This window comes from Haliotis cracherodii, unplaced genomic scaffold (assembly GCF_022045235.1).
Source record: "Haliotis cracherodii isolate W230 unplaced genomic scaffold, xgHalCrac1.p SCAF_23, whole genome shotgun sequence".
In the NCBI taxonomy this organism is placed as follows: domain Eukaryota; kingdom Metazoa; phylum Mollusca; class Gastropoda; order Lepetellida; family Haliotidae; genus Haliotis; species Haliotis cracherodii.
In genome coordinates this window covers 8,931,616-8,944,085 of record NW_027266279.1, presented here as the reverse complement: position 1 = coordinate 8,944,085, position 12,470 = coordinate 8,931,616, and the positions used below count along the sequence as shown (strand labels likewise).

At 40.0% G+C, this 12,470-nt stretch overlaps 1 protein-coding gene across 2 annotated transcripts in view; it reads right to left on the bottom strand.

Moving 5' to 3' along the window:
- The window catches only part of LOC139471798 (uncharacterized), a 47,069-nt gene extending 34,855 nt beyond the window's left edge, over positions 1-12,214 (bottom strand). Inside the window, exons 1-2 of one of the 2 annotated variants that reach the window (XM_071254289.1) lie at positions 12,196-12,214; positions 5,213-5,355 (exon numbers count right to left, since the gene is read on the bottom strand). The gene's annotated coding sequence lies outside the window, so the exon portion shown is untranslated. Of the gene's footprint in view, positions 1-5,212; positions 5,356-6,724; positions 6,770-12,195 lie in introns of those variants that run through there. The other variant, XM_071254291.1, reaches the window with a different exon arrangement.
- Positions 12,215-12,470: the final 256 nt, after the last annotated feature.

The following is a 12,470-nucleotide window of genomic DNA, read 5'->3' as shown; positions in this document are numbered from 1 at the left end:
CCTGCTCAGCTGGGGTGTCAACAAGCGAATGATCCGGAGGTACAATGTCTATGCAGGGCTTTACTTTGAATAGATGCCATATGTTGCAAAGTCGATATCATACATTCTACCATGAATTTGAAATTTACTCGATTATTAAATTACAATGAATCCCCTCTGATTGAAACAGCTGGTATTGGAAACAGCTGGAAGCTGATATTCACAGAATAGTAGTACTACTTTTTTCAGTCATTGTCGGTAGGCATATTTTAAATATTTATATCTACAATTACAGGTTACACAATGCACAGATGCGGTTACTACAATATTCAGAGAAAGTGTGGCAATGCATTTCGTGCAGAAAGCACGATAGAAATCTACAAAGGGAATGTATTTACGTTTTGGAGGCATCAGAGTGCTTGGAATTTTGGCGCTTTTTTTACATACGACTGTGACGTCATAGCTTTTGCGTCACAATGAGCGATATGACGTCATAATGGTGACGTGTGATGTAGAGCGAAATCCTTGCAAACCTTGCTTTGTTTTCTTTACGGATGCCCACCTCATGTTAGCTAACCAAGCTGCCGCACTTATATGCTTTCAATGCCTGTTCGGGTGAAGTATTACGGTGTAAACAACCTGCTTGAGTATATACAGCGCCATATTTTGTTCGATAACCCAATCAAAACCCATGCCGCTTCACTCAGTATATTTGGTAACACCAAAGAGTTCACGTTTTACTTATAGTCATGATGAGCGTTCGGTTCCAAATTCTGTGTTTTCGTCCTGGTTTACCCGATGTTAACAGTGTGTAAATTTTTACAAAAAATTGTCAATTTTAGAAATGCTAACTGTTCTTTGTCTACTTCTTTAGAAAATTCTCCTCTCTACAAATACTTAGGTTTCTGGCTTAATGGATATCTTGACATGAATTGTACCGCAAAAGAAGTTGCTAAATCTGTTAATCGGGCTATTTTCACGATATCTGTAAAATTAGAAAGTTTTGGTGGTATGCCCTACAGCGTTCTTAAAAAGCTGTACGAAGTCTTGTGCAGCCAATTTTGTTACAATGCGGTAATATGGGGTACTCTATAGACTACCGCTATATCAACACATTTTATTTTGGCAAGACCACCCGATTTGGCCACAAGTGCACTCAGCAATATTCAGGTCTGTAAATAATTGAGTCTGGACGTGACAATCCAGTGATTGACTTTACTAGCATCGATCTACGCAATTGGGATACAATGACATGCATCAACCAAGTCAGCGAGTCTGACCACCCGATCCCGTTAGTCGCCTCTTTCGAAAAGCATAGTGGCCTTTTACGGCAAGCATGGGTTGCTGGATTGTCTGGTCCAGACTCGATTATTTACTCGATTGTTATACAGCTGGAATATTGCTGAGTGCGGCGTTATACAACAAACAAAGAAAAGTCTATTTGCACGTGTTGATATTGATATCACAAACATGTCGATTAGCATCGACAGTATAAAGGGTGAAGTCTTAAAAAGAACACTAACAAGAGGCCCATAGGGCCTGTATCGCTCACCTGACTATTTACGCAATCATGACAAAATATACATTTGTATTGTACATGCATATAATGCTGCAAATATTTCGTAATTTTGACTCTGTCAGCATTTAAAATGGGTGGATGGCAAATCTGACAGCATGAACATGTATTTCTCTAGATAAAAATGTAGCATAAAGATCTGAACCGTTTCCATGTTATGATCCAGAATAAATCATATTAAAGGTATTATTCTCTTCAAAACAAACAAATGTATACAATGTATCTGTTTATTATAGGGTGGGGATAACAGCCGTTTGCATGCTATGGTCAAGGTTCTTACTCCTTTGGGAGTGCCGGACAGATGAACAGAAGAGCCAGTCCTGGTAGCATATATGCATTCCTCTAATTATACTCTTAATTGTACATACGGCGGGGATCTTAACTGTGTCCAAGTTATAAACTCTTTTTGGCCCCGCCCCCAGCCCCTCCATTTCTCCAGTTTGAATCCTCACCCTTGGAGAATGCTTCCAACCAAATATGGTGATATCTATCTCTTAGTTCCAGAGAGGAAGTTGTTTAAAGCAATATAGCCAAATTACCCCTATTTCGCCCCACCCCTCAGCCCCTTGGGAGGTGATCAGCCCTTCTATTTGTACCATTTTGAATTCTCACAAACGGAGAATGCTTCCGGCCATATATGGTTTGCTATCTATCTCTTAGTTCCAGAGAAGAAGTCGTTTAAAGCAATTACGCCAAATTACCCCTATTTGGACCCGCCTTCGGATCCGGTGAGCTAATAAATGGTATGGTAACTTGTGCCAAGACCATGGCAAGAAACCTAACTTCTTTTTAAAAATGTATCTTTTACAGACGAATATGTAAAACACATTTCCTCGGGGGGAAACCGCAGTATGTTAGCAAAGTTTCGATGTGGTACCATTTTATTGGGATCTAAGATATGATCTATCTTACACAATTGCCCAGGTTGAACCAACTTTTCTCTCTATGCAGCCTCAAGATAAATGTTCACTTTGCAAAAATGTATTAACATAAACGTCTGTAACAAGCCCAGTACATTCATCTCAACTTGCTGAGGTAAACCCAGACATCGGTATGTGCAGAACTAAACAGTAAGAAGATGGTATTTGTTGTTACCCTGCCTGGCGCTCGACATTCAGGGCCAAAACAAGAACTGGTCGGCTCGGAGTCGGTATACCGTGTCCGAGTGGGGTTTTCATGTAAAACTGAGGCATGGCATCTCAGTGGACCATGCACTATAAAAATCGGCATTAGTCCGGACTGGTAAAGGCAGCTTTAAAAGTGCAATAATCTTGGACGCAACGTTAAACCCCATTTCACCTCACCTCGCAGAATGCAGAATGCTCAAAAGCGAAGGAAGACCTCGTAAAATATACAAACTAATCCAGCAGTTCACGTGAGCGAATGTGTTGTCCTTGAACTGGTAAACAGAATACCGTGGCAAGTTGTATCGCCAATATTGTAAACATATTTAAAGAAGTGTTTGTTTGTTTGTTTGTTTATTTGTTTAACACCATACTCAGCAATATTCCAGCAACACGACAGCGGTCTGTAAATAATCGAGTCTGGACCAGGCAATGCAGTGATTGATATCATGAGCATTTGGGATACGATGACATGCACCAACCATGTCAGCGAGTCTGACCTCCCGGTCCCGTTAGTCGCCTCTTACGACAAGCAAAGTCGCCTAAAAAAACAAGCATGGTTTGTTGAAGACCAAATCTAACCCGGATCTTAACGGGTCGATCTTGTAAATGAGCTTCTGCGCAGAGGCCAACGTTGGGCAGGCGATGTCGGTGTCACAAACAGGTGCAGTGCTTCCTTGAAGCGAGGAGTACGAACCGTCGCCAAGAAACCTAACGTGAGGTATTGTGCCACGTTTGAAAATGCAGAAAAAGTAAACACTGAAGTAAACAGAAGTGACTGTGTTTCTAAATCGGCAAATAATTAACTGTTTGCAAAATACACTTTCACGTGAGCAAGTTAATCCTTGACTGAAGCAATGATACCAACAAATGTACTTGCTGGATTAACATAGATTAAATAAAAATGACAACAGACTAGGACATATTCTATATTGTATTGCATTCTTCACTATTGTGAGAAAACACTGATACACTTATTCCAATGCAAACAGACTAAATGACTATATTCTATAACATTCTGAAATATCATCAAGTAATTATAGTTTGTGACTGACTGATAGATACATAGCATTTTCAGTTGATTCGAAAAGTATATGGTTGGCCAAATATGAAAATGTCTGTATTTTTCTAATATTAGCGATCTCACTCAAACAAATGGTATTTTATCAATTTCATAAACATGCCTATGTTTACGAAGTATATAAAAAATATAAACAGGTCATGTCTTAAACACATATGTTATTAGAATTTATTCGTTGACTTAAACGAGAAGACACATTTTGTAAACAACCAACACAAGCCGGTAAATCCTGATTGTGCTCGCGGATCGTGGACGGAAGCCGATGTAACCATATGCCGAAGACCGCCTCTGTGGTCTAGTGGTAGAGCGTCCGCCCGAGGAGCGGAGGGTTCGAGGTTCTATCCCCAGCCGCTTCATGCCAAAAGACGTTAAGAGATGGCACTTGTTGTTACCCTGCCCGAGACTCGGCATTAAGGAGCTAAAATAAGTCAGACTGGTCAGCTCGGAGTCAGTATACCGAGTGGGGTTTTCATGTCAAACTGAGGTGTGGCATCTCAGTGGATCTTGAGTTCCAGTGTTAGATAGTCAACGCCTCTGATATCCCGGATGTCACGCCATGTAGGGGAACACTCTGGGTGAAGATACACAAACCCTAATATGACGACACTGTTGAGGCCAAAAAACTTTGAAGCATACACAAGGAATATATGGTCGCTGCTGGAAGAAAATAACCTTTCTCATGCCATTAGATAAGTCCATCTCTATTGTTATAGTCCCTGAAATTAGCATATACAATAGGTTGTGGAAAACAGTTTTCGCGCATAAATCGACAAATCAGTATTCATAAGTTCAGAACACAGTCCAAGACAAAAGGGACATCACATCACAAAGACCCCGGCCACATCCCCATATCGTGTTCTCTGTTCTGTCTCCATCTGCTAATTTTGAGTCGTTAGGCTGCTTTGAGCGACATCTACCGGCAAACACAGGGAGTCCGCTTCGAGGATTGCCAGTTACAGTTTCGCTCTACTCGAAAACTAACTTGTCTACCCGAGGCGACCTCTTCTACCCTTTTTCTCTCAGTGCGTCCATGATAAATTTTAGTTTTTAACGTTTCATCCTCACTGTCAAGAATTAACTTCGGAGACAGCTACACTTAGTCCTTAAGTCATCTAACTCCACGCATTATCACATCTCTCCTATTGTAGCTCAATAGTTTAGGATAATGGGTTTTTTCACGGTTAATACAATAAGCCGTTCTATGAAGATATTCGAGTCGTCTGAGAAATCCATCTTCGACCGTCATATTTCACGAACTCTCGGACTCTCCACGTTTCGTCAGGTTTAGACCTGGGAATACCGTGGAATGGCACGTTATTCCGACGACTCTTGTTTTCCAAATTCGGCAATATTAATTTTTTCCGCTTTTATAAGTTTATTTTTACTCAGATCGTAAAATCACTAGTGAATCGTTATTTTCTTAATTAATATATTTGGAACGTATTTACTTACCAAATGTCTAAACAGATTTGAATAACTGTATGGTATAGGAATTCCTTGTCGGTACGTCGGTGTGGCCTTTCCGAATGTGATTGTCGTTGGACAGCAAGGTTGTCCAATGTTACTGTGTACTATTCCAGCTATATGACTGTGGCCTGTGAATAAACGATTATGGATCAGACAAATTTGGGATTAATAGCATAATAATGATAATTCCTTTGTCCTGAGAGACATATATTATTCGTAGGGAATCAACGCCCGACTCGGACAATTGACTTGTGACTGTTGTGGCAAAGACACAGTGGTTTGAGTGAGTATGGGTTTACGCCGCTTTTAGCAATATTCCCGCAATATCACGGCGTGGGCTACCAGAAATTAAAGAAACTATTTCACTGATATCCCTGTCCGAATGACGTTACGATGTTACCAAGGACATGTTAGATCACGGGGAGGTAATTTGAACAGCGTCATGACGTCACCCCATTATGACGTAACAAAAAATGTTATGCAGGATAAAGTCGCATCGAGACGGGAAGGTGTAATAATACGCCAGTGATGGCCCTACATGATGTTTTTCTCAAAAACGTAATTTCATTTAGAAAACTTGATTCTGTCACGATCCCATGGTTAATTACATTGCTGGAACTACGGTAATCTTCTGAGTACATGAATTTGTTTGAGATTGATAATTAGTAAATAATATTTCCCAAAAATAGATCTAAAGTCCAGATTCTATCTCCTGGACGGGAGGCCAAAACACACACACAAGACTACACATTGGGGTGTTAAGATCTTTAAACTTTAGGAAATATATTACAAGTTTATGATGTTTCTGTGTTCCTACTTATAAAATAAAACCTACCAATAAAATTCAATGATTGATCGTAACTCCAATTGAATAGATCTATATAAAGAGGTTATCACGCGAGTGTGTTTGGGGATGGTAAATATCCTGCATTTAGGAATAAACATTGTATTCAGCGAGCGTGATAAAGACGGGATGTGGTAGGGCATGGGGTTGAGATTTTTAAATACAGTTTCGAAGTGAGCCTGATAGCAGGGTTTGTGCTGGTAGAAAGTACGGTTTGGTGAGAGGGTGATAGTTTTCTTTAATAAAGTGTGCTGAGCTGTTTTGAATAAATTGGGGAGTTAGTTGAAGGCCCTGGTCCTGAGTTTCTATAAGTAATGAATTTAAGTCCTGGAGAGAAAACATTTGGTGATCAAAATGTTCCCTTCCCAGGTACTGGACCATGGTGAAGGTTGCGCGGTCATGGGAGTTTCGGTAAATTTCAGATGCCAGGGGCTTGGAGAGATCTGGGTGGGGTGGTCGGTCTGGGTGGGGTGGTATATGATACCGGTTCCTTTTTAGTAGTGGTTTGGTTGTCTTTAGTTGAGGGGGGTGGGGGGGGGGGGGGGGGGGGGGGTGAGTATCCTGGGTTTGGTTGGAGCTGTCTATCAGGGTAGGATTGGTAGGGGTGCTGATTCTTCTCCTCCTTTTTTTATCCTGAGTTATATAATAATTACCGTGACCGTGTCTATGGCTTAGCTGTCATTGGATTGGGTATTTTGATGGCCAGTGGAGAGGTGGTCGATGGAGAGGAGGTCGGTGGCTTGCTCTTGGTGTTGGGGTTGATGTTGGGGTTGATTTTTCCGGGTCCTTGATGTTTTAGGCTGGTTAGTATCAAAGCCGATCGTGATGGCCTTTGTGCCTGCCTATAGGTCCGCATTTAGGGTGTAGTTGGAAACTCTGAACGCCAGGAGTGGAAGGAGTAGTCCTACCAGATCCCTGGGTAGTGGGTTGTTGATGTTTCTAGTTTAACGATGACAGTATGTGTGAACACGAGACGACCACGAAAACCGAACGAACGAATAACGACGACGAACCGTGCAGTGTACTGCTTACTTACTTAAACTGGGAATTTAACGTGCGATTTCCAACATATGCGTATTTTAAATTTTTAAATGTGGCCAAGTAGGCCTGTTTTGATTAGATATATGCCTAGTGCTTTTAAGTTGCAGTGGGGGCATTTACTGGTTTGGTGTGTTTTTTTTATTTGGTGTAGGTGGGAGTTTAACTTAGTGTGGCCTGTTTGCAGTTTTTATTACTCTGTCAGTTTGTTTGGGTTTTTTAGTGGCTTTTGTAGCAGGTGTTTTTGTTTGCAATCAGATTTCTGATAGTTATTTTACCACTTTTGGAAGATTTTCTCCTTTGTGATACTTTTAGTTTCGTTTTTTGATATTGGTAGGTTGATGCTTACTTCTTCTAATTTTAGTGCAGATTTGGCTGCTTTGTCTGTGTGTTCGTTGCCAAGCGTAGATTGTTGGCGCTTTTAATTATGTTGTATTTAGTTTTGGGCGCATTTTGTGTTTTTGTTTTTAATGGCCTGGAACCCACTTGATGAGTCTGAAAGGATTAGGGTTTTTTGGTGTCTATTTATTTGATCGCTGTGCAGGGTTGTAACTATCCCCATTACTTCGGCTGTGAAAATGTATTGATTATTTGGGTGTCAGCTTGATGTGGGAGGAAAGCCCGAAGTGATGCAGGTCTCAGACGTTTACCCCTACGGTGAAACCCACGAGCACGGGTATGGTGCTAACAAACCTAGAAACATAATCGGGGCGAACCGGGATTCGAACCCACAATCATAGGTTTCTGGCGTGCCCAAGGGACGCAACTCTGCACAGCGAATCGCGGCGCCTTAGACGACTGGGCCACCCGTGCCCCCCGCTTCTGTGAAGCATGACTTTGTTCAATAAACAACATATGTAAAACAACGGGTTTGATATCAGCTATTTGTAATAAGTTTTCTTCACAATCACATGTATGGTGCTTGCTATGCAGATTTAAGCACAGTTTCAAGTAGTTCACTGTATGTAAAATATGATTCATACCGTTTCATACGGCGGTTTATGGTTCTGCATGGTTTATTGTATTGACAGTTGTTTTAACTTCCTGCAGAGATTATACCCCCGTATAAGTTCTTTGCTTCTGAATACATGGGAAATCAACTTGTCGGTCCTTAGTTTGCAATTATTCTCCTGAAAAATAATTCGGTTGCATGATATATTCACGATGTTTGGCTTGAACATAGTAACATTCTTCTGAACATACTTCAAATTTAAGCCGGAAGTAATCACAGCAAAAACCCAGTTAACCAAACGAAACCGTACAAAAGAGTAGTGAGTGAGTGAGTGAGTTGGGTTTAACGCCGCTTTTAACAGTATTCCAGTTATATCACGGCGTATCAGTTTGATGTGGAAGGAAAGCCCGAAGTGATGCAGGTTTCAGACGTTCACCACTTCGGTGAAACCCACGAGCACGGGTATGGTGCTGACAAACCTAGAAACATAATTGGGGCGAACCGGGATTCGAACCCATAATCATAGGTTTCTGACGTGCCCACGGGACACCACTCTGCATTGTGAATTGCAGCGCATGAGGCGACTTTGGCCAACCGTGCCCCCGTACACAACTGTATCAACAAAGATGTTGAAGATGAGATATGTATTGCGTAACATTCCATGAAGAAACAGTGGCAATATTACAAACTACAAATACAAAATACAATAAGTGCAAAACGCATAAGTACATTCAACATATAGAGAATGCACATTATAACAAGTTTATTTTAAAACAAGTGTATTATAATGATGTGGAAACAATATGAGAATTGAGCCAAACACTTCTGATAGAGTCAATGTTCAGAATGTAGAGGGAAAAGTGCTTCACTTTGAGCTCCTTACTCTCTTTAAATATCGCGATCTGTGACATTATAAAGTAGTATAAAGGCAGATATAATACTACTCTATAGATGTAAATACATTTGATTATACATCTGTGTGTTTAAAGTTGCTTTTGACAGCCCAGGTCAAGTCGGAACGAACACTTCTGACAAAGATTTTCTTAAGAAAATACAGTAAAAGTGTTTGACTTTAACGGATCAGTTTTCCTTCAATGCGTTGTACTGTGACATTATAAAGTGGTATATAGGTAGATATAATACTAGTCTATAGATGTAAACACATTTGATTATACATCTGTGTGTTTAAAGTTGCTTTTGACAGCCCAGGTCAAGTCGGAACGAACACTTCTGACAAAGATTTTCTTAAGCAAATACAGTAAAAGTGTTTGACTTTAACGGATCGGTTTTCCTTCAATGCGTTGTACTGTGACATTATAAAGTGGTATATAGGTAGATATACTACTACTCTATAGATGTAAATACATTTGATGATTTTGATTTTGATGAAAGTTGATTTTGACAGCCCGGGCCAAGTCGGACCGAACACTTGTGAGACTGTTGAGAGTATGGGGAGAAGAGGTCTACTTTAACCAACGTGTCTGCTTTAAATGAACAGTGACATTATTAAGTGGTATTTACATAATATATGACATAAATTTCAGTACGTGTGCACACCGACCGGGTCGACTTCTCTTTGGAGGCATGATGTGTACAGCTCGGAGCCCTGAACTTGAATGAAGACTGACTACAACGCGCTCGGTATCCACAGGAGTCGGGCCAGGACGCGAATACACACGCACTTGGGACGAGATGAGGTCGTACTGCGAACGAGTTGGTCGGGTTAAGAATTAGTTCGAACTGGCTTGGACGACGAATTGTGAACGAGGTTGAACTGGTTAAGAACGGGTTCAGAACGGCTACGGACGTCCTCGAACTGCTTCGAAACGCTGTCGAATGAGGCTTTTTTACACGATCTGAACTGGATACAAACGGACTGGCTAAGAACGAGATAGACGTATTGAGGACTGCTAATGAACCAACTAGCATCGTATTTTATGCCAAACTACGCGTTCTATCGCGATCACAGCCCGTTCTTGTATCTGTTGTTTTGGTAATAATTTTCACAACATAATAATTTCGGCAAATACGGTAAGTAGATATCCAAATAAAGATACGAATGTACGCGGTAGGAGTTAAAGCTCGGTTTTAGTTACTGCTATTATTAGTTAATTATACATTGTTTCTTTTTAATGAAAAAAATGACTTTATCGTTTGAGAGATACACAGATCACTTTGAAGTAATTATGAAAACAAACTTTTTTCGCACCACAAACATGCATCATTAACAGACATCGCAAGTATCTGTTATTTAAAATTGTGTTATTTTGAATGTTTGGGGAAGAGGAGCTTTCTTGGCGACAAAATTTCATTTTTTATATACACACCTCGTCATAGATATCGCGCCATCCACATTTATTTTATTAAGTAAAACTGGATCTTCAACCTCATAAAAATGGTGCTTAGAAAAGCACATTAAACTGCCTACCCTATCTGAGCGTTCAGTCAGAAAATTGACAACACAAGACCGAATTGGAGCACTAATTGAGGGTTTAATTGTCTTCAACCTCATAAAAATGGTGCTTAGAAAAGCACATTAAATTGTTTATATTGCCCTATCTGAGCGTTCAGTCAGAAAATTGACAACACAAGACCGAATTTGAGCACTAATTGAGGGTTTAATTGTCGCAAACTAAAGTTCACTAAGATCACCGTGAAATAAGGTGAAATAAGTATGGCTGCCGGAGTCGTTACAACAGACACACAACACAGTTCACATTTCATTAATGTCGAACACACTAGTAAGCTCCACAATGACTGGCTAACTCAGTATCTGGTGTAACCGCCTCGCACTTGGATAACATGTTCTACACGCTGTCTCATGCTGGTCACCAGACGTCTGGATCTCTGTTTGGGGATCTGCTGTCACTCATCATGCAATGCATGGGTCAATTCCTGAAGGTTCTGAACTGGAGGATCCCTTGCTCTCACCCTACGTCCCAAAATGTCCCACAAATGCTCAGTAGGATTAATGTCTCAATGGCGTTGTGTTGGCGATGCTGAACAACAGCTGGAGCACGATGTGGTCTGGCATTATCTTCCATGAAGACTGGACGTGTTGTGAGAGCATGGTTATCGAAATGAGGCACAACAGCACCGTCCAGGATCAAATTCTGGTACCTCTGTCCATTCAGTGTTCCGGGAACTGTGATGAGGTCAAGTTTACAATCGTATGAACAACACCCCCACCCCATTCTATTTTTACTTTAAAATGTGTGGTGCGATATTTACGACGAGGTGTATATATAGATAAGGATGCCGAAGACAAAATACAACTTTTAATTTAAAGGGACAAATCGATCGTAATATGCACGTGATATTTAGCTGAACGTGTATCATAAAAGAACATAATTGTCATTATTTTTTAAGCTTTCCCTGCTTGTTCTGCATCGTCTCTGTGTACACTATATAAATCTTTCTTCACCCACATAGCACTCAAAAAAAGCTTGATTCTTTTTCAAACTCTTTATTTTTACAAGTTGGAAGGAAAATGACATCCTCTGTAGCCGAGGAGGAACAGCATTTACATATTCTGTTATTTAAGGGAGCTTTCGCCTGAGAAAAGCGACGCAATACTATTTCTAAAGGAGTGCCACATCTTACTGTAGGCAATGTACTGCGCAAAGTACATAATGAGAAACAATTAGCATAGTTTTAAATAACCTTTATGTTCTAAGTTTATTACCATTTGTGACCACAGCATCGTTCCACAGTTGACTGTACCAGTTTTCACGATCTGTGATTTCATGTTTATTCTTATCTTAAAAAGAAACACTACGTGATGGATACATACGAGAAATTTTGAAACGGTAGTTGTATATCATTCAACATTTTCAGAACATTACAATCCCAAGATTTTAAAAATCGAAGTAACGAGAGAAAAACTGGAGATGAAACTAAACATATACAAGTAATTGAAACGAGAAATTACGATTTAAAAAAAATAAATATATATATACCTATGCTACCAAAGTGGCACCATTAGGCTTTCGTAGGATTACTAGATTGTATGTGCAACTCATTTTATTTCCATTTTCAACGAGTTAGGGAATCTAAATACAAAATGCCTGGTCTAAGTTGTAAACTGTTTATTAATATTAAAATAAAGTCTAATATTTAATTAATTTCTCTTACCTGCTCTTCAGCTGGGGAGTCAACAAGCGAATGATCCGGAGGTACAATGTCTATGCAGGGCTTTACTTTGAATAGATGCCATATGTTGCAAAGTCGATATCATACATTCTACCATGAATTTGAAATTTACTCGATTATTAAATTACAATGAATCCCCTCTGATTGAAACAGCTGGTATTGGAAACAGCTGGAAGCTGATATTCACAGAATAGTAGTACTACTTTTTTCAGTCATTGTCGGTAGGCATATTTTAAATATTTATATCTACAATTACA